The 25,295-nt window shown below is 37.9% G+C and overlaps 1 protein-coding gene across 1 annotated transcript in view; it reads right to left on the bottom strand.

The window, feature by feature from the left end:
• LOC150100020 (diuretic hormone receptor-like) overlaps positions 1-23,415 on the bottom strand; it is a 335,961-nt gene extending 312,546 nt beyond the window's left edge. Inside the window, exon 1 of the mRNA XM_090403216.1 lies at positions 23,314-23,415. The gene's annotated coding sequence lies outside the window, so the exon portion shown is untranslated. The remainder of the gene's footprint in view (positions 1-23,313) is intronic.
• Between the last annotated feature and the right edge of the window lie 1,880 nt (positions 23,416-25,295).

Genomic DNA, 25,295 nt, shown 5'->3' with positions numbered 1-25,295 from the left:
TCTCCGTGCCCCCCAGGGTGAGCTCTCAGCTCATAAATCTTTCCTTCAATTCATCCTCCTTATCAGACAACGGGGAATAAAAGCATCTTGCTTCACCCTTCTGGCCAATGATGTTATGTATGTATAACAGGATGAGGGAGAGCAGTTGAGACAAGCCAAAAGTCGTTTTTAGGACTTCCAGGGCAACAAATGTCAATGCTGTAGCCAATGAAGTTTTAACTGAGGCTCGGCTATTGCCGTTACCCAGCCATGACTAGAGCTTTGTAGCTCAATAACACTCCATCCACACAGATTTTCTTCATTCAGATGACGGGATAAAGAGTCAAGGACTCAGTCCATCGCCCAGTTCTTTTAAGAACTTTAAGAAATAACAGGATGGGTACCCGTGTGGTTGCCGGGATAAGAATAGCACCAATGTAGCTAATGCATGTCGTACGAGGCGACTAATAAAATAAAATTGGTACCCTTGGAGGGTAATGAATGGCAATGCTGTAGCCAATGAAGTTCTAACTGAGGCTCTGCTATTGCTGTTACCCTCTTGCCATGATCAGAGCTTTATTTATAGCTCAATATCACCTTCTCCTTACACTGTCCTCTACAGACAACGGGGAATATGAAAAGCAATATTGCTTCGCCCCATTAAGCCAGTCCTTATATATATATATATATATATAAAATAACAGGATGGGTGATTGATTCATTCAGTCCAATATCCTTGGAGGGTAATGAATGGCAATGCTGTAGCCAATGAAGTTCTAACTGAGGCTCGGCGATTGCTGTTACCCTCCTGCCATGATCAGAGCTTTAATTGCTCAATAACACCTTATCCATACACTGTCCTCTACAGATAACGGGGAAGATGAAAAGCATTCTTGCTTCGCCCCTTTAAGCCAGTCCTTATATAAGGACTATAAATAAGAGGATGACGGAAGTCAAATGAAGAATTAATCGACCTTGAGATGAGATGCGGTGATTGATTAATACCCTTGGAGGTAATGGATGGCAATGCTGTACCAATGAAGTTTAACTGAGGTTCGGCTGTTGCTGTTACCCCCCTTGGGCGATGAGATTCGAGAGTTTTTGAGTTCGCTCTCTTAAGGTTTTTGCCTTAAGGGAGCAATTTGAGTCTTCGGGGAAGGTGTTCTCCGGCACGGCCCGCTGAGGGGCTTTGTCGGTGAATTATTTTCTTCGGAATTTGAGCTGTTCTGCTCGGTGGTGGGGGAGCCCGTCACTGAGTGGAACCAACGCTGAGATATGGACGGTCTTTCGCCCACTATGGAGTGGCTTAGAGATCGTCCGATTTTTTGAGATTTCACCTTTACTTACATAGTCGGTGATTGATTCATTCAATCCAATACCCTTGTAGGGTAATGGATGGCAATGCTGTAGCCAATGAAGTTCTAACTGAGGCTCGGCTATTGCTGTTACCCTCCTGCCATGATCAGAGCTTTAATAGCTCAATAACACCTTATTCCTACCCTGTCTTCTACAGATAACTGGGAAGATGAAAAGCATTCTTGCTTCGCCCCTTTAAGCCAGTACTTATAAGGATGACTTGGATGAATTGTTTGCTTTCATTTGGTTGAAGATAAGAATTTTAAGATAATAATTATAATATTAGTTTGCAAAATGCCATCAGAGGATTATGAATTGAATGATTGATTAATACGGAGAACTTCTGCAGGATAACCACGCTTGATTAGATTCCTATCTTATTTTCAGTGGCGCTTCGTGTTTTTCACACTACACGGGATCCATCCCAGTTCGAATTTCTACTTTCTCCCCTCTGTACGAAATGTGCATGAGGTCAAGACCGTGTAAACCCCACCCGTTAAGAGGACTAGTGGGATTTTTGGTTTCTAGGGAGGTAGAAAGCTCGAGCTTGGCCCAGTGAAGAGTATAACTCTTCCACTGTTGCTTCGCACACTTTACTCAACGCCCGTTCTTGCTAGATCTACCTGCAAAGCTGAAAGAAAAATCCCGCAGCCCCTTCGGGGCTGCGGGATTTTTCTTTCTTTCTTTGCAGGTAGATCCTCGATTGGATCTACGGGATTTCATTCATGGGTTCTTGGACCCGCTTCTTCAACTGTGACTTAATACCTCCTATCTTTAGCAATGAGTGGAGTCGACACTAACGCCCTAATAGAATCGCTTTACAGAGGACTGGCTCTAAGCCAACTAAAAAAGCTGCTTAAAAATTTGAAACAGAATGGCCAGGTTTATTAAATCTCTACTCTACGACGAGGGATGATGATGAAAGCGAGGGCACTGCTCCTGCGAAGGAAAAACTGGATTTGGTGGTCTATGCTCCCTCAGATCAAGGAGAGATCCAAAACACAAGCTACAGAACCACCTAAGGATGATGGAATGAATGAAGAACGGTCCCTATTCTGACTCCTCTGCCTCCCCTAAAGAGATAGTGCCCCAATCATTCTAAGAGAGAAGAACAGGCTGACGTCATTAAGGTCCACCATGTCTAGCCTGCAGATAGTTTACACAACAGATAAGAATATAGACGATGGCATCAAGATCCGGTCCTGCACCGAAGACTCATGAAGGAATTAGACACCAAAGGTGTGCACTATCACAACTTCTACCTCAGCTCGAAGAGGAACCTGAAGGTGGTTCTCTGAGGTGTATCAGATGACATACCCACAGATCTCTGCTATAAAGACCCACCACCAAAAAAGGTCAGCAGAATGACCACAGCGGATAAGAGTCCGATGCCACTAGTCCTGGTGGAGATCCATCACACGTACAAACGTATCTATCACCTGACATCGATCTGTGGTCTAAAAATCAGCCCAGAACTTCTAAGGGAATGGGCTTCATCAAGACCGTGCTACTGGTGCCAGACGTTTGGTTATGGCTAGAAGTTGTGCAAAGCAGAGTACAAGTGTTCAAAATGCGTTGAGAGCCACCCACCTGCACCAAGCTAAAAACCACCCCAGCTAAAGGTGCAAACTGCAGTGGCCCTCACCCAGCTAATTATAGAGGATGTATTCAACACCCAAAAAACAGCTGGTCGGAGTCAAACAAACAATATGTCTCCTCTTCTAGAATACAAATATCAGTAGCTTCAGCTCAACAGTCTCCAAGAGTTCAACAAAACACGACAGACGATAAACTGCCGCCGTCTGCGGCCTTTAACAGAACAAATTACCAAAGGCAGACGAGGACTTATGGAGACGTAGTCCTCTTACAAAACAACGATATCGTTTCTTTGTCCAGTGAAAGATAAATAAAGTAAGCTGAAGCAGGTGTTTATTGCATTTAGTGTGATTGCAATGTTAGATATTAGGGACCAGCAGAAAAATCCATAGAACAACGTATAGAGGAACATGTTAGTGGTTATTGCATGTCAAAAATCTAAGATCTCAGCTTTGTCCAGTCATGTACTAAACTCTGCAGATTTTAACGACAACCGGTCTACTAGAAACCTAGTAATATGGGATACATCAGGATGCTACTGCAGTGAGATGGACAGGAAGATATTAGAATCCACGAAAATGATGTTTAACATTAATTAGACGAATGTAAATCTCATCAGTAACTTATGAGTTGTTATTCAACTGCAATTAAGCTATGGCAAACACGAGACCACCACGCACATGCGTTGAACATCACCAACAGATCTGTACGCGTGGATGCTTAAACACATTATCTATAAATAAATAGATAATGTGTTTAATGCACGAAGTTTATTTATACAAAGGCATTTTGAATGGACGACTTTTATCTATTGTGTTATGAATATATTAAAAAAGAAATGAGTTACTGGATGTGTAATTAGAACTTACAAAACGAAAACATTTAAGAAAATTACTCTAAGGAATTTCTAATTATACTAAAATGATTTATGGGATATTTCTAGAAAATTTACTTCAAAAGTCTTTTACTATAAATGTTGAAAGAGAAAACAGACCATTACAACTAAAGGCAATGAAAAGATTTGAAAAAAAAGAAAAAAAAACGTGAAAAATTAGCTTTAAAAGGCCGAAGTGTGAGTTCTAGCACATAACAGATTAATTTAGAAATAACTGGTGATAAGCTGATAGGAAAATTAGATTCTTTTCATTATGTTAATTGACTTAACAGTGATAAAAAAAAGTATTGTAAAATATTTAGTTCTCTTTTTATTAGGTATTGAGCGCCATAGCGGACAGTATAGGAACTACATTTATTTCATTTATTTTTAATCGATAGAGGGAACAAAATACAAATACATAGAGAAATTGATTATATTTCACTATTATAAATATAAAGCAAAGATTATCAACCGAAACTGTTAAATTTAAATTTTTATATTTAAAAATGAACAATATTTAATTCTTAACAGTCAATGATTTTTAAGCTGAAATGGTTGTTAATTTTGGCAACAAAATATAACGACTGAGTGTAAATAAATTAAATTACCAACAAAACATAATTTTGTTTAGTGTAAAACTATTACTCGTAAATTCCAAGGAATATTTTTCACGAATAATATGATAACGTGTTTGAAATCTTTCCAACTTTATTTTATTATGATGCGCTTCGCAATTATTTTCCAAAATAATAACTTTTGATGTGGTCGTCTGCAATGCGTCACGTAATAGCATTTGTTAGCTAAGTTATCTGACGTAGCAAACGACAAAGTTGTCTGCTTGGCTAATAGGTGTATTTCTATTTTGACGCTTGTTACGGAGATTATAAAACAAAAATAGAAAAAGAAACAATTCTTATATGGGATTAGCTTTTCGAAATATTTACATTAAATACTAGTTTACTGAGAAGGAAATGATTATTTAAGATTTGTTAACTTATCTTTTCTCGTATTCTTTTCTAAGAAAATATCTCCAAGCGAATCTTGACTGAATAAAAAAAAAAAATAAATAAGGTTGTATTTGCATTTTAAGATCTCACTTCCTCATTTGACCTGAAACTCTAATGATGTGCTAAGTTCTTTTTACAGTAAACAAATCTCATTTTCGTGCCGTATATATATATATATATATATATATATATATATATATATATATATATATATATATATATATATATATATATATATATATATATATATATACGGCACGAAAATGTTTTTTTCTTCTCTCAACGTTTTTTCTTCTCTCTCTCTCTCTCTCTCTCTCTCTACAATTGCAGATTTCTATCTTTTGGATAAACTTGGCTCTCACACAGCCTTTGAATAGCGGTCTAAGTCTTTAAGACAACACCTCAGTTATATCGGTAAGACCTTCTAGAGCTAATCCCTTATACTTACACTGCCATATTGATGATGTAAGGACAAGTGTACACTCACGTGGCTTGATGGCCAAGTGGTTATCAAATTCGTTCTTGAAGCTGTGGATTGGAATCCCAAAGTAGGAATGTTTGTGGATGTCTTTATGTGGGAGATGCATTTCATTGTCCAATATAATACCACCCTGCAAATGCACAAAGGCCAAGAGTTCATAACTTAATATATACTACTTTACCAAAAGTTATCGTACACTGTCCATTCGCAAAGATATGTAAATTTTGTGATTTATAAAGAATACTGTGGTTGTTTGGGAAGTCATCTTGTAGCAATGAGTACAAGGAAAGACAGTTAACAGCGTTCCAAGGGAAATAAGTCGGATGTCACTTCAGAAAATATTTACATTTACGATACCGACCTGGTTTTTTGAGAGGATAATGTCTTCGTTCTCAAACCAATAAGCGACGAGTTTGAATTTCGCGTTGAAGTGGATGTTCTGTGAGAGTCTTTAAATGATAGATGATTTTCACCTTCCGATGTGAAACCACCACTCTACTTATTGGATGCCTGGTGGTTTAAAACAGTGCCACGCATAATCTATCTAGAACAAGTTCCCGAATAATCACACCATTAGAAAATTCAGGAAATAAATGTGTCATACGTATGACCACGTAGCTATAAATTACTGACTTGCAGGTACAACCCATTCTCCTTAACATGAGTAGTTACCTCATCTTGCAGTTAGACCGCACAGAATGGGTTGAAAATGCGATAGTTACAAACAGTCGTATAATTATTTAAATCATGCAAAGCTTCAGAAATGCTTGGGCCAAATCACGCAGACCTCTAGGTGATAAATGTGTTATATTAGGATATGACCACGTCTAAGATATATTATGATATTAAGACAATGCTCTCATCATAAAGCAATTGAAATGATTTCCCATACGTGGACGTATTAAGGTATGGCAGATGCCTGGAAAAGAGTTTTTTACTTTGTTTTTAAGTGAATTCTATCTATCATGAAAAACTGTAAACCTGTAGTAGAAGTAAGTATAATGGCGAGCTAAGGGTTTTCTTTCCTTTTTTTTAAAATTTTATTTATTACATAATCCGAAAACATTGCTGTAGAGACCAAGACACTTTAGAACCTTCAACAACCATCCTTAAAATTCAACCAGGATGTCTGCGTGTTTGGAGATTCCAGAATAACGATGTGTGGTGTTTTATCTTGAATAACAGACAATGTCTAGAAGAGTAGGGCACATCTGATATTGTGACAGTTGTACGTTACCGACCCTCACACCTACCCACATGATCAGGTCTGTCACAGACAACTATAAGCACGTGGTTTAAAGACAGCGGCATTGGAAAATTGCTGTGATTGGCCATCACACATTCCAACCTGAATCCGAACGTCTGTGGGAACATACTGAATAGCTCGGCCATGGTACTGGAGCGAATTAGTGGTTTAAAAGAGTAGACTCCCTATCAGAAAATATCATAAACTCTGAAGCCGGTTTTACTGTCAAAAAGTGGGACAACGCGTTACTAATTTCTGTTAGCAAACTCATGTTTTATTCATATCTCCGCGTGCCGATGACATGTTTAGTCAGAAGCCATCAAAAAAGATACTCCAACAAAGTGATTTTTAATAGATGACGAATCACGTGACAATATTGACCAATCCAGTGTTTGAAAGTCAAAATATGGCATAACTTATAACATGTGTCGCCCTCTACATCAAATACATAAATATATTTCCTGAAATAAATAAAATAAAATATTTAAAAAATCCTTAAAAACCAAGAACTCCAACTTGATCAAATTCGAGTGATCAATTTACAATTCAAAAGAATCGAATGTTTCTGCAATATTCATTTGGACAAACAGAATAATACTTAAACTAATAAAGTTTGGTGAGCTATGCCGAGAATCGTTTGTTATTTTCTTCGTGAATACTTCGATGGACAGTTTCCACCATATTGACTAGGGCTAAGATTTCAATCCCTCATCTTTAGAAGAAAAACGATTGGAACGACATCCCTCCTTAAAAGATTTTCGCCGTTCCTTACCCACAAAGCCCCTTGTTCGTTTATGTCATGTTCTTATCTAAATCGGCTCCGTTTAAATGCAGTAATTTGAAGAGATATTTTTTCTCTGGAAGTAAGCCTGTCAAGAAGACTTCTTTTAAACAGTACTTGACGAATATTGATTATCCAACTGCCACTCACAAACTTCGGGATGTGTTTAGAAACTTGTTCAATGAGTGCTGTGTTCGATGTTGTATCTTATTCTCCGCGGACATTAGAAAACAGAATTTCTTAGACACTTTTTGGATGACTTAACCACATTGTGAAGTCCTAATAGAAAAGATGCGTTAAGCAGTTGGCTGATTGATTTGAAGGAATTAATCCCAAGGGTACTTGACAGAGAAAATCATTTCGAGTTGAAAAAAATAAAATAATAATAATAATAATAAAACGATATTTGGATTTGTTGGGAGTAATTGAAAATTTGAATAGATAACTGAAATATGATTACGAAACTTATGATTAGTTTACGATTGTGAAACTTATGATTGATTTATGATCAGAAACTTTGATTGATTTAAGATTACGAAACTAATGATTGGTTTATGATCAGAAACTTTGATTGATTTAAGATTACGAAACTAATGATTGGTTTATGATCAAAAAACTTTGATTGATTTAAGATTACGAAACTAATGATTGGTTTATGATCAGAAACTTTGATTGATTTAAGATTACGAAACTAATGATTGGTTTATGATCAGAAACTTTGATTGATTTAAGATTACGAAACTAATGATTGGTTTATGATCAGAAACTTTGATTGATTTAAGATTACGAAACTAATGATTGGTTTATGATCAGAAACTTTGATTGATTTAAGATTACGAAACTAATGATTGGTTTATGATCAGAAACTTTGATTGATTTAAGATTACGAAACTAATGATTGGTTTATGATCAGAAACTTTGATTGATTTAAGATTACGAAACTAATGATTGGTTTATGATCAGAAACTTTGAATGATTTAAGATTACGAAACTAATGATTAGTTTATGATCAGAAACTTTGATTGATTTAGGATTACGAAACTTATGATTGGTTTATGATGAGAAACTTTGATTGATTTAAGATTACGAAACTAATGATTCCTTTATAATCAGAAACTTTGATTGATTTTAAGATTACGAAACTAATGATTGGTTTATGATCAGAAACTTTGAATGGTTTAAGATTACGAAATTAATGATTGGTTTATGATCAGAAACTTTGAATGATTTAAGATTACGAAACTAATGATTGGTTTATGATCAGAAACTTTGAATGATTTAAGATTACGAAACTAATGATTGGTTTATGATCAGAAACTTTGAATGATTTAAGATTACGAAACTAATGATTAGTTTATGATCAGAAACTTTGATTGATTTAGGATTACGAAACTTATGATTAAAATTTTAATTTAATCAGAAATATGATTAAATTAGGATTACGAAACTTATAATTGATTTATCATTACAATAACTGCAATTCATTTAAAATTAACAAAACAGTGATTGATTTGGCTATAAACGAATTTTGATTGATTCATAATTGAAATGGACACAGCATGCGTGAATTGAGGGATTTAAGATAACAAACAAGTCATTATTGATTTATGATTACAAATTATTCTTGATTTATGACTGAACTGGATGAGATACCTAAATTGATTGATTTATGATTAGGTCTACATTAGTCGATTGTTGGTTACATTGATTTATGATTTATTTACAAATAAATTATGATTTGATTTCAGCTGATGTATAAATAGTAATTGATACCCCAGTGTGGAGTAAAGGAAGAACAAGTGCGTTTAATAAATCAATTCAATGAATTCGATGCTGAAAATCTCAAAGTATACAAGGATGTTTTAATTATTTATTTGTTCTTTGCAGTATGAATTATTCTCATAGCAGATATAAAAAGACGTTTGTAGACAATTGTTAATACCCTGAGATGAAAGGATAATCCAGGAGAGAACAATAAAGTTTTAAGGGGGGGGGAGCTGTATTAAAATTGATCCTGTCATTTAAAAACAGTGGTCGCAGAGAAAGGTCCGCTACCGAATTAATCCTGTCTTCTAGAGTATATCGAACTGCTGGTCACCTCAGAGATGATCTCACAAGGATGCATTTAAACACTCGCAACTACCAATTTGTTTGCAATTAAAGTATTTAACCCTTCATACACGAAAATAAACGTCGGTCAGTCATCTGCATAAGTTTCTGACTTCGGTTTTAATTCGAATTTCTTTTAAAAGGCATGAATTTTGCCCCGGGTTTTTCTCACAAGAAATTGAAAAATCTAGAATACACTAACAAACGCATTTTAATACGTAGCGAAGGATCTTACGAGGGATTCTTCAGATGTTCTGTAATGTTCATCTCACCCGGCAAATGTTTTAACTTATAGAATATTGATAATGTTGGGTAAGATAAGTGTTAAAAGTAGATATATTTGCTCCCCCTATTACAGGTTGCTTAAATCAAATTTTTGCTATGATGGTAGTTTGCCAGAACGTGTGGAAGGTTTGTCTGTTTCATAAAGGAAAAATCTAGTCTTTCGGTGGGGGGGGAGATCTCTCCTCTTTCTTTTTCTAAACGGGATTCGAACTTTAGTTCGAAAAATCTGGTTTTTGTTCTAACTCAGTTTATGAGCTATATGTTTTTGAAGAGAACCTCAGTAACTCAGTCGGCATAGACGAAGCCCTTTGGTCGGAAAAACCTGGGTTTGATTCCCACCAGTGATGTGAGGAACCTTTATCTCGTCTCTTTCGAAAGGTGAGTTAGCCGGTCTCAAACGGAGGTGGGGAGTTTCACCTGGAAACTTTGGTTTTTCGTTCCCCAGAACAGCCAAACCGACCCCGTGAACACACACACACACACACACACACACACACACACACACACACACACACACACACACACACACACACACACACACACACACACACATGGATTACAGTCATGAATACTTGCCCATAGGGGGATGCAGCAGAGGAGTGTCGAGTCGGGTGCATTAATTCGTCGTAAACTCCTCATTAGGGGACTCAACCCGTCCTAAAGATGGATGAGAAGGGAATGAAATATTATCATATAATAATTATTATCAGTATTCACTAACCAGGATATTTGAGTCCATCTCGAAAGGCTAAGACATAAACTCCAAAAATCGTCCCAATTCATACTTTAAATAACTTTACAGAAAATCGGAGAACCAGAAGGAAACCAGAACGATGATCGACAAACTCAGTGTTGGAAAAAAAATGATAGGAGGTAAATCTCAATTCAGTAATTCGTACTGTGGCAAAATGTGATGGGTTTATTTGTTTTATTAGTAAAAAATATCATATATATTTAAGTCTTATATATTTTATGATATAAATACAGGAAGTCCTTGAGTTACGTAAGAGTTACGTTATCCAACTTTAAATTCGTAAATCGAATTTAATCTCTTCATCCCTTAACGACACCAATGGCGTTTACAAGTTTACAATGTTTAGTATGAGATAGCGCATGAACATGTTTTATTATCTGTTAGTTTCATTCACGCGCGCACAATGGTATAGATAATGCCTTTTTTTTTTTTCAGAAAGACCCGGATTCAAATGTAGTCTAGTACGCGAAGAACCTTTTTATAAGGGCAATTGAAGATGTGTTAGTGAATTCTCTCCGCTGATGGCAGGGACATGTTTTCTACCAGTAACTCAGCTGTTCTCTTCCCACAGGCAGATAGATGCCTCGTGAACACAGATATAACACGTTCCCACTTCGGGAATGCAAATAAAAGGAGTTCCATCCAGTCTTTAATGGAAGAGTGATATATATTATAAGAATGTAGTATTATAACTTCCCATTTCTTTCCATCTAAAGACATTGTCGAAACCTACCGAGCCATGGAGACTACAGTTTGAACCGGCTAACTTAGCATCAGTTAAATAAAATAATATATCTAATTTTATATTATAAAACGAAATATTAATATAACATTATTCGCTTTTTGTGAATTTTTACCCCTGGAAAAATTTATTTGAGGGGAAGTTTGTAATAAGTGACCGGCTGGAAGAGAGTCCTGAAATTCTAAAGATAGATTTACTTACTACAAACATAAAAGGCATCAATTTGGGATGTAAAAGATATTAAAATGAAGGATATTATTATTCCAGCTATATTTTATAGTCAAAAAAGGAAATTTAAAGGTTTAAATTTAATATTTACAGAGAACTTATGAGAATTTAACTTTCGAAATTGGACTTGTCTTTTAAGTAGTGCAAAGTAACTTTGATGCCGAAAGATTATAGTCTCATAAGGTCTTTTGTAGAAATATTTTAAAATATTTTAAAATATTTTCGATATTTGTCTATAAAATATGGATGCGTCTATAATATATTTTATAATTTTACTTTATTATAGTATCTTTTTTTCTAGTATCCTTATTTTAATATCTTATGACGAATTGAAACCTTTTAACTCTATACTTTCAGATGATTATATATTTCAGATGATCTTTGTTAATTTCAGAAACCTTTTTTAAAGAATTGTTTCTATATATTTGGCTATAAAATACTTACCTGGCGCTGGCAAAACTTTGATCTTCAAGGAAGTTTGTTTAGAGTCGACGATTCCCTAGTAAAGTTCCAGGATTCAGCGGACGCGACCCTCTATGAGAGCTGCTCTTTCCGGATCGATCGTGGTTGGTAAGATTGTTTTCTATTTTTGGATTCCTTTCACTCCTTTTTTTTTCTCTTTCTGCTAGTAGCTAGGCTTAAGCTACAGGATTTGCTGGTAAGACTTGTTCTTACGGGATTTCTCTCTTTGCTTGTAGAACCTTCCTGTCCTACGGTATTTTTACTAATCTACCACCACGATCCTTCTCTTCCCTAGATCCTATATCCTTTTTTTTTTTTTTTGTGTGTGTGTTCTTTTTTTGGCCGTGGCCAAACTTAAGACCGACATGTCTTCACTACTTCCTAGGGTGAGAACGGTCGGTTTTCAAACGGACCCAGCCCTAAACAAAAGACATATCTGCAAAGCACTTTGTGAGGCAGTAGGTTCCGAAAACATTTACGGGTTTACCCCCTTCGGGGCAGGGAGATACCAGGTAGTGGTAAAAAACACCACAACTAGGGACAAACTGCTGGAGGGTTTTAAATGTAATGACGTAGAAATCACTCCGTTCTTAGTGGGAAGCCTGTTAAGAACGGTAAAAATTGACAGGTTCCCCCTCGAATATATAGAAAATAGCGACGACGTCATCCACAAGACATTCGCTAAATGGGGCACAATTAAGAACATTAAACGGGGCACTGATGTCGACTACCCGGATTGGAAATCAGGAGTGGTCATCTTCACAATGGAGATGAAAACTCCTGTTCCGAACTTTGTCACCATCGGCTCCGAAAAAGTCATGGTAAACTACCCAGGTGTCACAAAGCAATGCTACAGGTGTGGCTCCCACGAACACCTGGGAGCAGAATGTGCCAGGGCCAAGTGCAGCAATTGTGGCGAATCTGGCCATTTACTACCACATTGCACCAACCCCTGCAAGAAATGCCACCAAAAAGACCACAGTTACAATGTGTGTCAACACAGAACAGCAGCAGAACGAATGGGGGGTGCGATACAACCACTTCCCGTTCCTCCCCCCCTTAGCTCTGACAACACAGAACCACCAAAAATACCCACCCCGCCCCCGCCACCGATATCAACAGCCCAACCCAAACGTGGCAAACAAGAGGGGTTCAAACAAGTATCACTGGGTAAAACCAAAAAGTACAGAAGCCAAAATTCAACAGCCAGCGTTCCCCCCACCACCACGAACGCAGATACAACCACAGCATCTGCCACAGAGGAAATGGACACCTCTACAGCAAAACGTCAAAGGGAACAGGTAGAAGACGAACAAGCTTCGTTAAATAGGTTGCCTATGGGCGTAAACCCTACTACCCTCCCCACGACAGGAACAGAACCCACCCCAGCACCATTCCCTAAAATAATTCCAGGGGGAGCTACTATTCTCCACCATGTCCAAAAAGACCAGGACGGGTTCGAAAGAATCCACAACGCCATAGAGAAAAACGGCGAGCCACACTTCTATGCCCACTACACAAAGGGTTCATCAAAACCCTGTGTTGGCTTGGAATGGGACAAACTTGCCGTGCCAGATATTCTAAATGAGGAACAAAACTCCTTTAGAAACTCCATTCTAGCCGCCAATATGGGCTTACATGACTGCGACATCACAGCGCTATACCAAGCACTAATCAAAATAGTTACCGAAGAGACACTAAAATTCTAATTGTCCCGCCCTATAACTACACCACTAAAATGAACAACACTTTTCGAGTCGCCACTCTCAACATTAACGGTCTGCGCTCCGTCAATGCACAACGCGCTGTTTGGAGCCTAATCTTACTGCATGAGGTTCATGTACTCTTTCTTCAGGAGACGCATTTTTATCAGTACTGGGACATAGAAAACTTCTCCAGAAGCTTCCCCGTTCAGAGCTTCTGGTGTTTCGGAGAGCGCTGTGCGAGGGGGGTGGGAATCCTTATTCGTCAGCCTATTCTAGGCGGGTTTTTCAATGTACAGAAAGATGCTGCAGGACGTCTAGTCTCTATAGACTGGAAGTTTGGAGGTAGAGTCATCCGCTTCCTTAATGTATATGCCCCCAACAACGCCCACCAGCGAAGCGGGTTCTTCATGTCCATAGAACCCTATTTACACGGGGCTCAGTATATCATCGCCGGGGGGGACTGGAACTGCATCGCTGACGCAAGAGTTGACAAAGTTGGTGGCAACATCAACTCCGGTACCGGTGGCTCTAGGGAACTGCAACTCTGCTGTGATAATGTCGACCTCATCGACATCTGGAGGGAACATAATCCAGACACAGTGGGAACCACATGGGCGAGCGGGGGAGTCGCAACGCGACTAGACCGCCTCTATATTTCCAGGAACCTTGGGCCACAAGTTATCTCGGTCAGGCATATAGCGGTTGGTAGCTCGATAACAGACCATAAAATGGTTCTTATGAACATCGAACTACCCGAGGTCGTAGAAACATCGAGAGGACCCTGGAAAATGCCTCCAAGCTTCCCCAAAATTTATAGCAAGGATTTGCAGCTGCTATGCGAAGGAAGGAAAAGGGCCCACTGGGACTGGGACGCGTGGGCCCAGTTCAAAACCGAGGCAAAAGAGCTCTTCCAAAACATCTCCAGAGAAAGAGCTCACGCGCAAAGGAAAAAAATGAGAGAGCTGTACCGAGAGCTAGGGTGGTACCGGGCTAACCAGAGAAACGGTATTCCTAGCGATTCGCTTATTAAAGCCGTGGAAATCGAACTCGAGGCACTTCGACGAAAAAAAGTCGCCGAGCTCGATTTTCGCACCAGATTGTTTCTCCGGCAGGCGGAAACACCTTCGGCCGCTTTTTATAACCGGCAGCGCATAGCAGCACAAGATGAGAAAGCGGTTCGGCAAATTCATGCTAACGGGCAAACACTAACAACCACGGGAGACATCCTGCGGCAATTTTCCCAGCATTACACGAGAACCTATTCCGACGAAGCTGAGGAGACAGGCGACTTCGGAGTGTGGAACATTGACAACATGCCTGAACACCTCAGAACTCTTCAAAAGAGACCAATCACTTCGGAAGAGGTTACTCGAGCCTATAAACAGCTTAAGCTACGGAAAACCCCTGGCCTGGATGGGCTAGGCGTTGAGCTCTATCGCTCAGCCTGGAACTTCATCTTGCCTATCCTGGTCTCACTATTCAACAGCTTCCTATTCACTGGTGACGTGCCTGCTGACTTCGTTAGCGGGTACACAATTTTCATCCCCAAGAAAGGGAGAGACCTAAATAGCATGGGCAGCTGGAGGCCCATTTCCTTGACCAACACAGACTACAAATTATTCGCAAGAGTAATTTGTAACCGTCTGAAGTTGGGTATTGGGAATGTGCTAACCAGCACTCAAGTATACGGAGTTCCGGGAAGATCGATGGCGCTCAACCTCTTCCTGATAAGAGACCTTCTTCGCTTTGTGACGAATAAGGAACTCCCACTTGCACTCGTATCAGTAGACTTAGATAAAGCGTTCGATAGTGCAAAGCACAACTTCCTGCACTATATCCTAGAGAAAGTCGGAGTGGCGGCCTGCGTAAGGGAAGCAATCAAAAGCATGTACAGTAAAACAACAACGCACATTGCGATTAATGGGTTTCTTTCAGAACCCATTCCCATACGCAGAGGGGTTCGGCAAGGCTGCCCCCTTAGCCCCCTTCTTTTCTCTTTAGTACTAGAGCCTCTTCTAAAAAAAATTGATGAGACGCGCGCAGTAAGAGGAATACCGCTACCCTTAGGCTCCAAACAGAGCAAAACTGTCGCATATGCCGATGACATTGTCGGAACCCTTAGGGATTCCGAATCGATTTACATCTTCTTCGGCATACTGCGAGAGTTCAGCGTGCTCAGTGGTCTTCACACCAACCCAGAAAAAACAAGAATCAAAATTTATGGGAAATTCGACCCTGCCAGTCTTCCGTATGGTCTGAAACCCACAACCGGCCCATTAACAATACTAGGAATTCCCTTCCTAGAGACCCCAGTGTTGCAAACACAACACTTAATAGACATGTGTTGCGAAAAACTAAAACCCTTCAGTCCCAACTACCTATCATTCGAAGGTAGAGCAACAGTTATCAAAACAGTCCTAAAACCAATGTTACTGCACACCATTAACCTCACAAACATAACAGACACACAAGACAACGCCATTCACAAACATATCACTAATTTTTTCTGGAACAACAGGAAACACGAGGTGCGCAGGGCATTTCTCCATCTTCCCCCCACACAAGGGGGATTCGCCCTGCCAATCCTCAAATACTGCCACCTAACCAACGCTGCTCAGACCATACGGAAAGCACTGGCATCAAATCACCCTTCCGGCAATCTGATGAAATACTTCTTAGGATTTTTCCTACCCTACTTCGGGATTACTGGCCACGCCGGACCATGTGCAGAGACGGTGCCTGAGTGGTACTACACAATATGTAAACTTTTTAAAAAATTGGCAACGGATGGAGTTCGAGTGCTTCAGCTCAGCCCAAACAAGCTGTACTGGAAAATTTTTGACAGCTTTGACTGGGAAAAACCCGATCTGGGCACAAACGAAGAGGTGCTGTTCACCAACATAAAAAACAGCTGGAGGCAACCATTTCACCGGGACTTAGCCTGGAGAATCGCCTACGGCAGACTCCCGGTGAAACTCGTAAAATCAGCTTACAACCCGCGACCATGCAACCCCTTCTGCGACGTCTGCGGTGCGATAGAAACCGTAGGGCACCTCTTCTTTCACTGCCCGCCAGCACAGCGTGTTTGGCACAGACTGGCTGAGGTGCTTGCGATCCCAGCGCTCACATTCCCCGAAATAGTATTTCTACAGTTTCCTCCCCCAGTAACCAAAAACAAGAAACACCTGATTTTCCTAATAAATGTGATTAAGCACCACATTTGGAAAACCAGGAAAAAACACCTTCTTAACGAGGGGGATCGCATCTATCTCCGTGTTAAGAACTGTCTCTCAGCCTACCTCCGCCGCTTCCTGGAGCAGGAAAGGTACTTACGGGGAGAAGAGCGGTTCCTGAGGAGATGGTGTGATCCACCAACCATCTGCCAGATCATACAGGGCGGGTAGGGAATCCGGTTGTGTCTGCTCCTATAACACCTTCAAGTTGTAGGTGTTGACGCTATCCCGATCTTCCTTCCTGATCAGCGTTTAACCCACAGGTAGGTCTAGTCCTTTCACAGTTGAAAGTTTTTCTGTCCCCAGGTTGGGGTTGACCTGAACAAACCCGGACTGCGAAGGCCAACATCGAGGTGGTCCCAAGCCCTTTTCAGGGCGGGGTCTTCCGGGCCAGGTCATCTCCCTTCTTTTCCTGGTTATACTGTTCTGGGTTTGCTCGGCAAACTCATTCCTCTATAGAATTGTCTTCCACATAGTCTTTAGATTTATTTACACTTGTTAAGTTTGCCTAGTCTCTCCTTTTTTTTCCTTTTCAGGATTTTTCCTTTTTAAAAGTGAAAAATCAACGACCGTTTTAGAAGCACCCCTGGGGGGTCAATAGCTAAAACAGGTCAGCTGAGGCCTCATTCATCTACTCTACCACTATGCACTCTATCTTTATTTCCTCTCCTACTATCTGCTGAATCTCAGCCTATCTTACTCCACAGGCCAATGATGAGATACGTTGAACTCACAAATTATTTATTATAAAATATGAGTGGATCTATAATATCCTCCATTGTAATATAAATAACTAAACAGTTCTTTAAAATGAAAATGATGTCCGTTAATTCGAAGAACTCCTGGGAATATAGAAAACAGACTCTTTCAGGATGATTTTTTTCAGCTGATGAAAAAAAAAATAGTTTCTTTTAACCTTAACAATAGGCTAAATGTTCTGTTTATTTGAATGAACAAAGAGTCGGCCTTGAGCATCCCAGCAGTCGCCTCCAGTGATTTTTAATAACAGAGATACTTATGAGAAAGAAATTGAGAGACGAAAATCACCAAGGAATTGTAACAAAAATGGGTCGAGCAATATTCTAGAACGAGAATTCCCTTGATGAACTATGAAGCAACATTAAAGCTAAATAAATCATTCAAAAGGAAGAAAAAATGATAATAAAAACGGTTCAGAACTTATTTTCGGCAGTCTATAAAAAGGGTTTTGTAAGGATCGTTTTATAAACCATCGCAGAAATCTTGTTTTGATATTGAAGATATCTCTCTCTGTGGTGCATCTAGAAAAATCTCGAAAAAGCATTTTTCCATTCACGTATCCAATGTAATTTATGAAATAAAATTGCAGTTTGCTAGAAGCTCTTAAGTTGACCCACTTTTTTCTCCATCTGCTACAACTAAGTCGTTGGAAATAATAGACGACAAATGGACAACACAAAACGGTTGCCCTTGAAAATCTTTTACAGCAAACGATTCTAGAAAATAGCCGTTTATTTTATAGTGAAATGCCCAGAAAATTTTATACTCCAAATTATTTTTAAGAAATAAAATGCAAAAATTCAACTCTAACCTTTTACTGACTACTTTTAATATAATTATCTGGATGCGCCATCTATAGTAACATATTTGTTTACAACATGGATTATTTCGCATCTTTCAGAGGACTAATATCGTACAAAATGCCTGAAAAATCGCGAACTAGCAGAAGTGAATATAAAATATATTCGCATTTTAAATATTTTAGAAGAAAAAGATCGTCGTCGGATATTATTCAACACACACACACACACACACACACACACACACACACACACACACACACATAATATATATATATATATATATATATATATATATATATATATATAAAGAAATAAAAATTAATAAAAATTAAATACGTTTCTTTTAAGATTTAAAAAATCCACTTAGTCTTAAAACAGTTTAAATTTGTTTTCATTATTTCATGCCCCCCCTTCAACAAAACTTACGACTTCCAAGAGGGCCGCGGCCCACAGTTCAAGACAGGAACGGTGTGAAAGACATCAGTTCCAACGTTGTTTGGCGTTGAAGGAGTTTACGTGGCTTGTTCGCAGTTCTTTAGGTTACCATTGCAGAGCAATGGTAACCTAAAGAATGCAACGGTGGACAGTTCTAGTACTGATCGATGTCCCTGCAGCATTTTTCAGGTTGGCTGCAAGGTCTGCCGCTGAAGACGTGCTGGATGCTCGAACCCGAGACAGAGCTCGTTGATCTCGATCAGAAAGTATCGGTGGTCCTACGAGGCGTTTTCCTGCTGTGGCACCATCAACTTTTCATCTTTGAATGACATAAGTTACGGTAGATTTCGGTATACTAAGACGGATAGCAATGTCAGACAGCAAGACAACTGATATGAGACTCTAACTGTCATTCCACGTTGGAAGTCTGTCAACTCAGCTGAACATGATGTCTTAACATCGAGTACAGTGCTAAACATTTCTCCTTTTATTACCGGACTTACGCAGACACTCACTGAATATTCGCATGTGGTAGGATCCGAAATTTGCATGGCACGTAAGGTGTCCAAATACTTTTGTTTAATTAAATTAAACTTTTAAAATAGTAAAAATAAACTGGCTTATCATTCCTAATATGTAAACGTATCAATTATCAAATGGATTAAATTTAAAAAGGAAATAGCTTATCATACCCAACTAAAATTAAACTTAGCATGCGGTAGCCATATATGAATTAGTTCCTATGAATTATCCTTTATTATTTCATTTAAAAATGATGAACTAACTGATATCAACCTGAGTGGTTAGTGTATCCACTCACCAACCAGCAAGCTGCGAGTTGGAATTCCGCCTTAATGTGTATGGATGTTTGTGATTATCTTTAGGTGGGAGATGAAATTCATTTCCCACTGCAAGACCACCTCCCTGCTTGTTGGAGGCCTGAAATGGCTTTGTAATTCCATGTTTAGTCTCTAGAGCGAGATTTCCGGACATGTAAAAAATAAATGAAAATACAGCAAAAAATAAAAAATGATAATAGCAAAATAACAATATTAAATTATATAAAACAGAGTAGTAAATAGAGTAAAGACAGTAATGTTTGAGGCAAATGCTACACTTTAAACCTTAAAAGGATTATAAGTTATAGGTGGAATTTAAATTATACGTTAAAAAGTAAATAGAATAACAGTAACTGAATAACATGCGTCATGGAATTGTTAGATTTCAAATCATAAAAGGATACCACATCCTTAGTCCTTATAGGGACTGGCTTAAAGGGGCGAAGCAGAATGCTTTTCATCTTCCCCGTTATCTGTAGAGGACAGTGTAGGGATAAGGTGTTATTGACCTATTAAAGCTCTGATCATGGCAGGAGGGTAACTGCAATAGCCGAGCCTCAGTTAGAACTTCATTGGCTACAGCATTGACATCCATTACCCTCCAAGGGTATTGGATTGAATGAATCAATCACCGCATAATAATAATTTGTGAGTTCAACGTATCTCATCATTTGCCTGTGGAGTAAGATAGGCTGAGATTCAGCAGATAGTAGTAGAGGAAATAAAGATAGAGTGCATAGTAGTAGAGTAGATGAATGAGGCCTCAGCTGACCTGTTTTAGCTGTTGACCCCCCAGGGGTACTTCTAAAACGGTCGTTGATTTTTCACTTTAAAAAAGGAAAAATCCTGAAAAGGAAAAAAAAGGAGAGACTAAGCAAATTTAACAAGTGTAAATAAATCTAAAAACTATGTGGAAGACAATTCTATAGAGGAATGAGTTTGCCGAGCCAACCCAGAACAGTATAACCAGGAAAAGAAGGGAGATGACCTGGCCCAGAAGACCCCGCCCTGAAAAGGGCTTGGGACCACCTCGATGTTGGCCTTCGCAGTCCGGGTTTGTTCAGGTCAACCCCAACCTGGGGGACAGAAAAACTTTCAACTGCGAAAGGACTAGACATACCTTTGGGTTAAACGCTGATCGGGAAGGAAGATCGAGATAGCGCCAACACCTACAACTTGAAGGTGTTATAGGAGCAGACACAACCGGATTCCCCCCTGTATGATCTGCCAGATGGTTGGTGGGTCGCACCATCTCCTCAGGAACCGCTCCTCACCACGTAAGCACCTTTCCTGCTCCAGGAAGCGGCGGAGGTAGGCTGAGAGACAGTTCCTAACACGGAGATAATCACCGCATCTCACGGACTATGTAAGCAAAGGTGAAATCTCAAAAATACGGACGATCTCTAGGCCACTCCATAGCGGGCGAAAGACCGTCCTAATCTCAGCGTTGGTTCCACTCAGTTACGGGCTCCCCGACACTGAGCAGAACCGCTCATATTCCGAGGAAAATAATTCACCGGCAAGTACCCCTCAGCGGGCCGTGCTGGAGAACATCTTCCCCGGAGACTCAAAGTGCTCCCTTAGGACAAAACCTAAGAGAGCGAACTCATTTACCCAGGATAACAGCAACAGCCGAACCTCAGTTAAACTTCATTGGTTCTGCATTGCCATCCGTTACCCTATATGGGCATCTCATATAAAATCAATCACCGCATCTCACGGTCGATTGATTCTACTTATATTAGGATATTAGGATATCAGGATACCACATAACGATAAAAAGTTCATCTATAATTTTTTTATATAAAAAATAAAATTGTGTACAAATAAATTTTAATATACTAATGAAACGTTTCGAAAAACGATTCAAGAAGAATTTAAAGAAATTATTTAATAATTATCAGAAACTATTTTAGTTTTAATTAAAAGAAAAAGAGTTTTAACGGTAATTATTAAATTGCTAACGCCATAAATTAATAACATTTCACATAACAATACGAAGTTAACGAATTACATTATAACCTCTACAAGGGCTGTGGTTGAAGATCGTAGATTCGCGGAAAGAGACATGCAATAAATATGCTAACAAGCTACATAAAAAATTAAATGAAAGAAAAGAGGAAAATATACACTTTATTATTACAAATTATAAATTCTGCTAAATCTCCAAGTACAGTAACTGCGGGTTTTTGCAGGTCATGTTGACCCAATCCTGGCAGACTGATAAATTGGTACAATCTTTTAAAAGATTATTTGAATTAAATTTTATCCTTTTTCAATTATAATAAACGATAAAATTCAATTGTAGAAAGCTTCTGTAGCGTTCAAAGCAATACTATATTGTCATGAATTCGTTTTAAACATCACCGATGAGCTGCAATTATAGCGAAACGTGTTTCGTAAGATTTTCTGTTTATTTCCTGTGAAATAAAAAAAAAAAAAAAAACGATTCAAAAAAATTGTTTTGACAATCTATGTCTTAAACAGAAATCGTCATTTTTATTTATTACGTATTATTATTTTGTGTAATATTATTTTTATTTAATAATTATTATTTTAACTATTATTATTTATTTTATTATTATTACAGTACAGTATTTTTTTCATACTGTCGATTGTACGATTATACTGGAGGCCTATTTTGATTTATTGTGTGTTCACGTTTGCTTTTTTATACAGTACGGTACGTACTGTATTGTCTGCATGAATCACAAATATACACAAAAAGAGGAAAATTCAAAACGTGCATAGTTTGGTTTAAAATGTAAATCCAGATGTTGAAATTTCATAAACAGATGTTAAGGAATGGATTACAGGTAGAACCGAAAGCGAATTCGAAATCAAATCAGATGCAGAAATTATAAATATGACACTATAGAATGAATTAGAAGACGACGATGATGATGATGATGATAAAGAACTCGAAGAAAAAAATAATTAAATTGGTGTACCATTAGAATCTGGTTATTTTTGTCTTAAACGCTAGTTATTGTTGTCTCTTGGGGTAAAATTCGCTAATCCGAACGAGCACGGTTTTTATTAGTTCGGATTAGCGAGATATGAAAATATGAAAAGGACTATGAAAGTACAGTGGTATTTTCATAGTCCGAAATGTTTCACTAATAATAATTAATTCAAATTAAAGCTATCTGGGAATACTTGTAGAGGTGTTACAATACTTTTGGCACAGCCTGTATATACTCAAGACTTTTCTATTCGGTGGTAGCATTTAAGGAACTATCCTTCAGGTTCTGTCATGTCTTTGCATTCTTACACACACACACACACATGAGAGATACAATAAATAATTGATAATTTTCAATATCATAGGAAACATTCCACTTTATACAGCTAGAGGGACCAACATCGTAGTACAATTTTGTCTGACTATTGTATAATTTCTAAAATATATTAACGTATTGATATAATTAATAATAAAGTCTAAGAAAGAGAACTGCTGAATAGTATCATAACTCCAATTTTTTTTCTACGCCAGAAAAAAATCGTGTCTTATCCGTTAATATTGTAATGCCTAATTTTTTTTTTTTTTTTTTTTTTTGAGTAAACGCATTTTCTTAAATTTTTGATATATTATCTAATGTCGTTAAAGAATAAATGGTAATAAACATACTCACTTGATCTACAGGTAACGAAATGAAAATTATCCTGATAAGCTTGTAGATTCCAGTGACACATGGAGCAACACCATTTCCCCCCCACCCACATCCCCATCTGCGCCGTACAGATCTGTGTTAGCGACTGAGAGAGAATGATGATGCGAGGAGTTCGCGTTCCCTTACATTATTACCGATCTCCCGCCCTTCGGCAACAAGCTAAGGCGCCCTCTGACGACAAAGAGTGGAACGTTCTTTCAGACACTTCGATAGTACTGTGTTTTTAGTAGCAGAAGAGAAAACATGGAGATCCTAAGGTATAGTTAATCGGTAGGGGATTGGAAGGGATGTGCGGGGGGGGAAGTGGATGGACAAAAGAAAAAATACGATATGGCATTTAGTTTGTGTGTGTTTTTTATCGACACAATAAAAAAAAAAACTGAGGTTTGTTGAGAATATCATAAAGATAAAATTCATAAGGTATGTGGAGAATATGAGAAAGATGTAGATGATGAATTTGTAGGAAAATTGATAATGGTGAACTTGGAAAATAAATTTTTAGGATGATATTATTGAAAGCGAAATTACGTTTTTTTTTTTTTTTTTTTTTTTTTTTTTAAACAAAACAAATCGCTTTAGTTTGGGAGATAAATCCCATCGCCTAATATGAGGCCGTTTGCAAGCTCATTTGAAGGCCTGAAGTGGCTTTAAAAAAAGTTTCAAGTTTGATAGCTAAGTAGAGTTTTAGATTATATAAAAAATACAAAAAAAATCTTAAATCTTAAAACGTTTTGAAAAAACTCTTGCTCCACTTACAATATTAATGTGCTATAGGTTTACAACCTTCGTGGTTGAAGTCATATTTTTAAAAAAATGAAAGAAAATAAAAACCAAGATATCGTTGAAATTGACATGTTTGTATAGAATTATACAAAAAAAAAAACAACAGACAAACCAATCAGAAGAACGCATGCAATTTAAAACATAATACGCTGGACTCATAGCCATAGTTGATTCGGCTATTAATCTAAAACAAACAAACAAATAGAATTATAATAAGATGAAATTGACACGTGTGAAACTAACAAGTTTAGAGAAAATATAGCGAAGCTTTCTGGCAAATCTTATAAAACTATGAAAAAATGCAAATCTTTCGAAAAGAACCCTTTAACGGTAAAAATTAAGGAAAAAATTCACATAATATTTGTAAGTTAAAAAAATTAAAACCTTAGCTGTACTCTGACATTATTTGAAATTCTTACGGCTTTATTAGAAGTACCGAATAACATTTCCTGTTTCAATCCTGGCAATCGTTTCTTTCTGTTCGTCTCGTTGCTATGACAACTCATATGACTCCATCTTCTGCTATTGTTCCGAAGGATGAAAGCAATTTAATAGCTTATACGTTGGTCTTTTGTTTATTTCTGAGTTATTTTATGAGATTCTTAAGACTTTATTTACTCCCTTTTAACTATTTGCTAGAAATAACACTTTTTTTATGATTTTACTTTGTTAAAATTACGGACATTCTTTTTAAGGCTTTCCAACATTTAGTGCCTGTTTGGAAAGCTTACACAATAATACCACAGACGTGTTATGCAGGTAGTTATTAAATACGTTAAAAAAAAAGAGGGGGTTCCAGACTGAATGGTCTAGGAATAAGTTCGTAGACTAATCTTTAGGGATGACCATCCCTAGAAATATCCCTTTTTTTTTCAAGGTAGATTGAATATTTTGAATCCCATGTTCCCTAATGGGAAATGTATACATAATATTTGTGTAATCCCAATTGAAAGATTATTATTATCATTATTATTACTTCGTGACACCTTCGTACAGCTCAAGGACTCATCGCTGGTGGACACTGCCCTCCCTACACCATTCTACACAACACGTTCACTGTGGCAATATTTCATATTTTGTGGCTGTCTTACCAATTTTGTAGTCCAACTTGCTTGCCTGTTTCCTTCATCTTATTCATTCACATTTCGATGAGGGGGGGG

Source organism: Typopeltis vanoorti, chromosome 13, assembly GCF_054136105.1.
Source record: "Typopeltis vanoorti isolate ZY-2024b chromosome 13, IOZ_Tvanoo_1.0, whole genome shotgun sequence".
Taxonomy (NCBI): Eukaryota; Metazoa; Arthropoda; class Arachnida; order Uropygi; family Thelyphonidae; genus Typopeltis; species Typopeltis vanoorti.
This window is presented reverse-complemented; position numbering and strand designations above follow the sequence as displayed.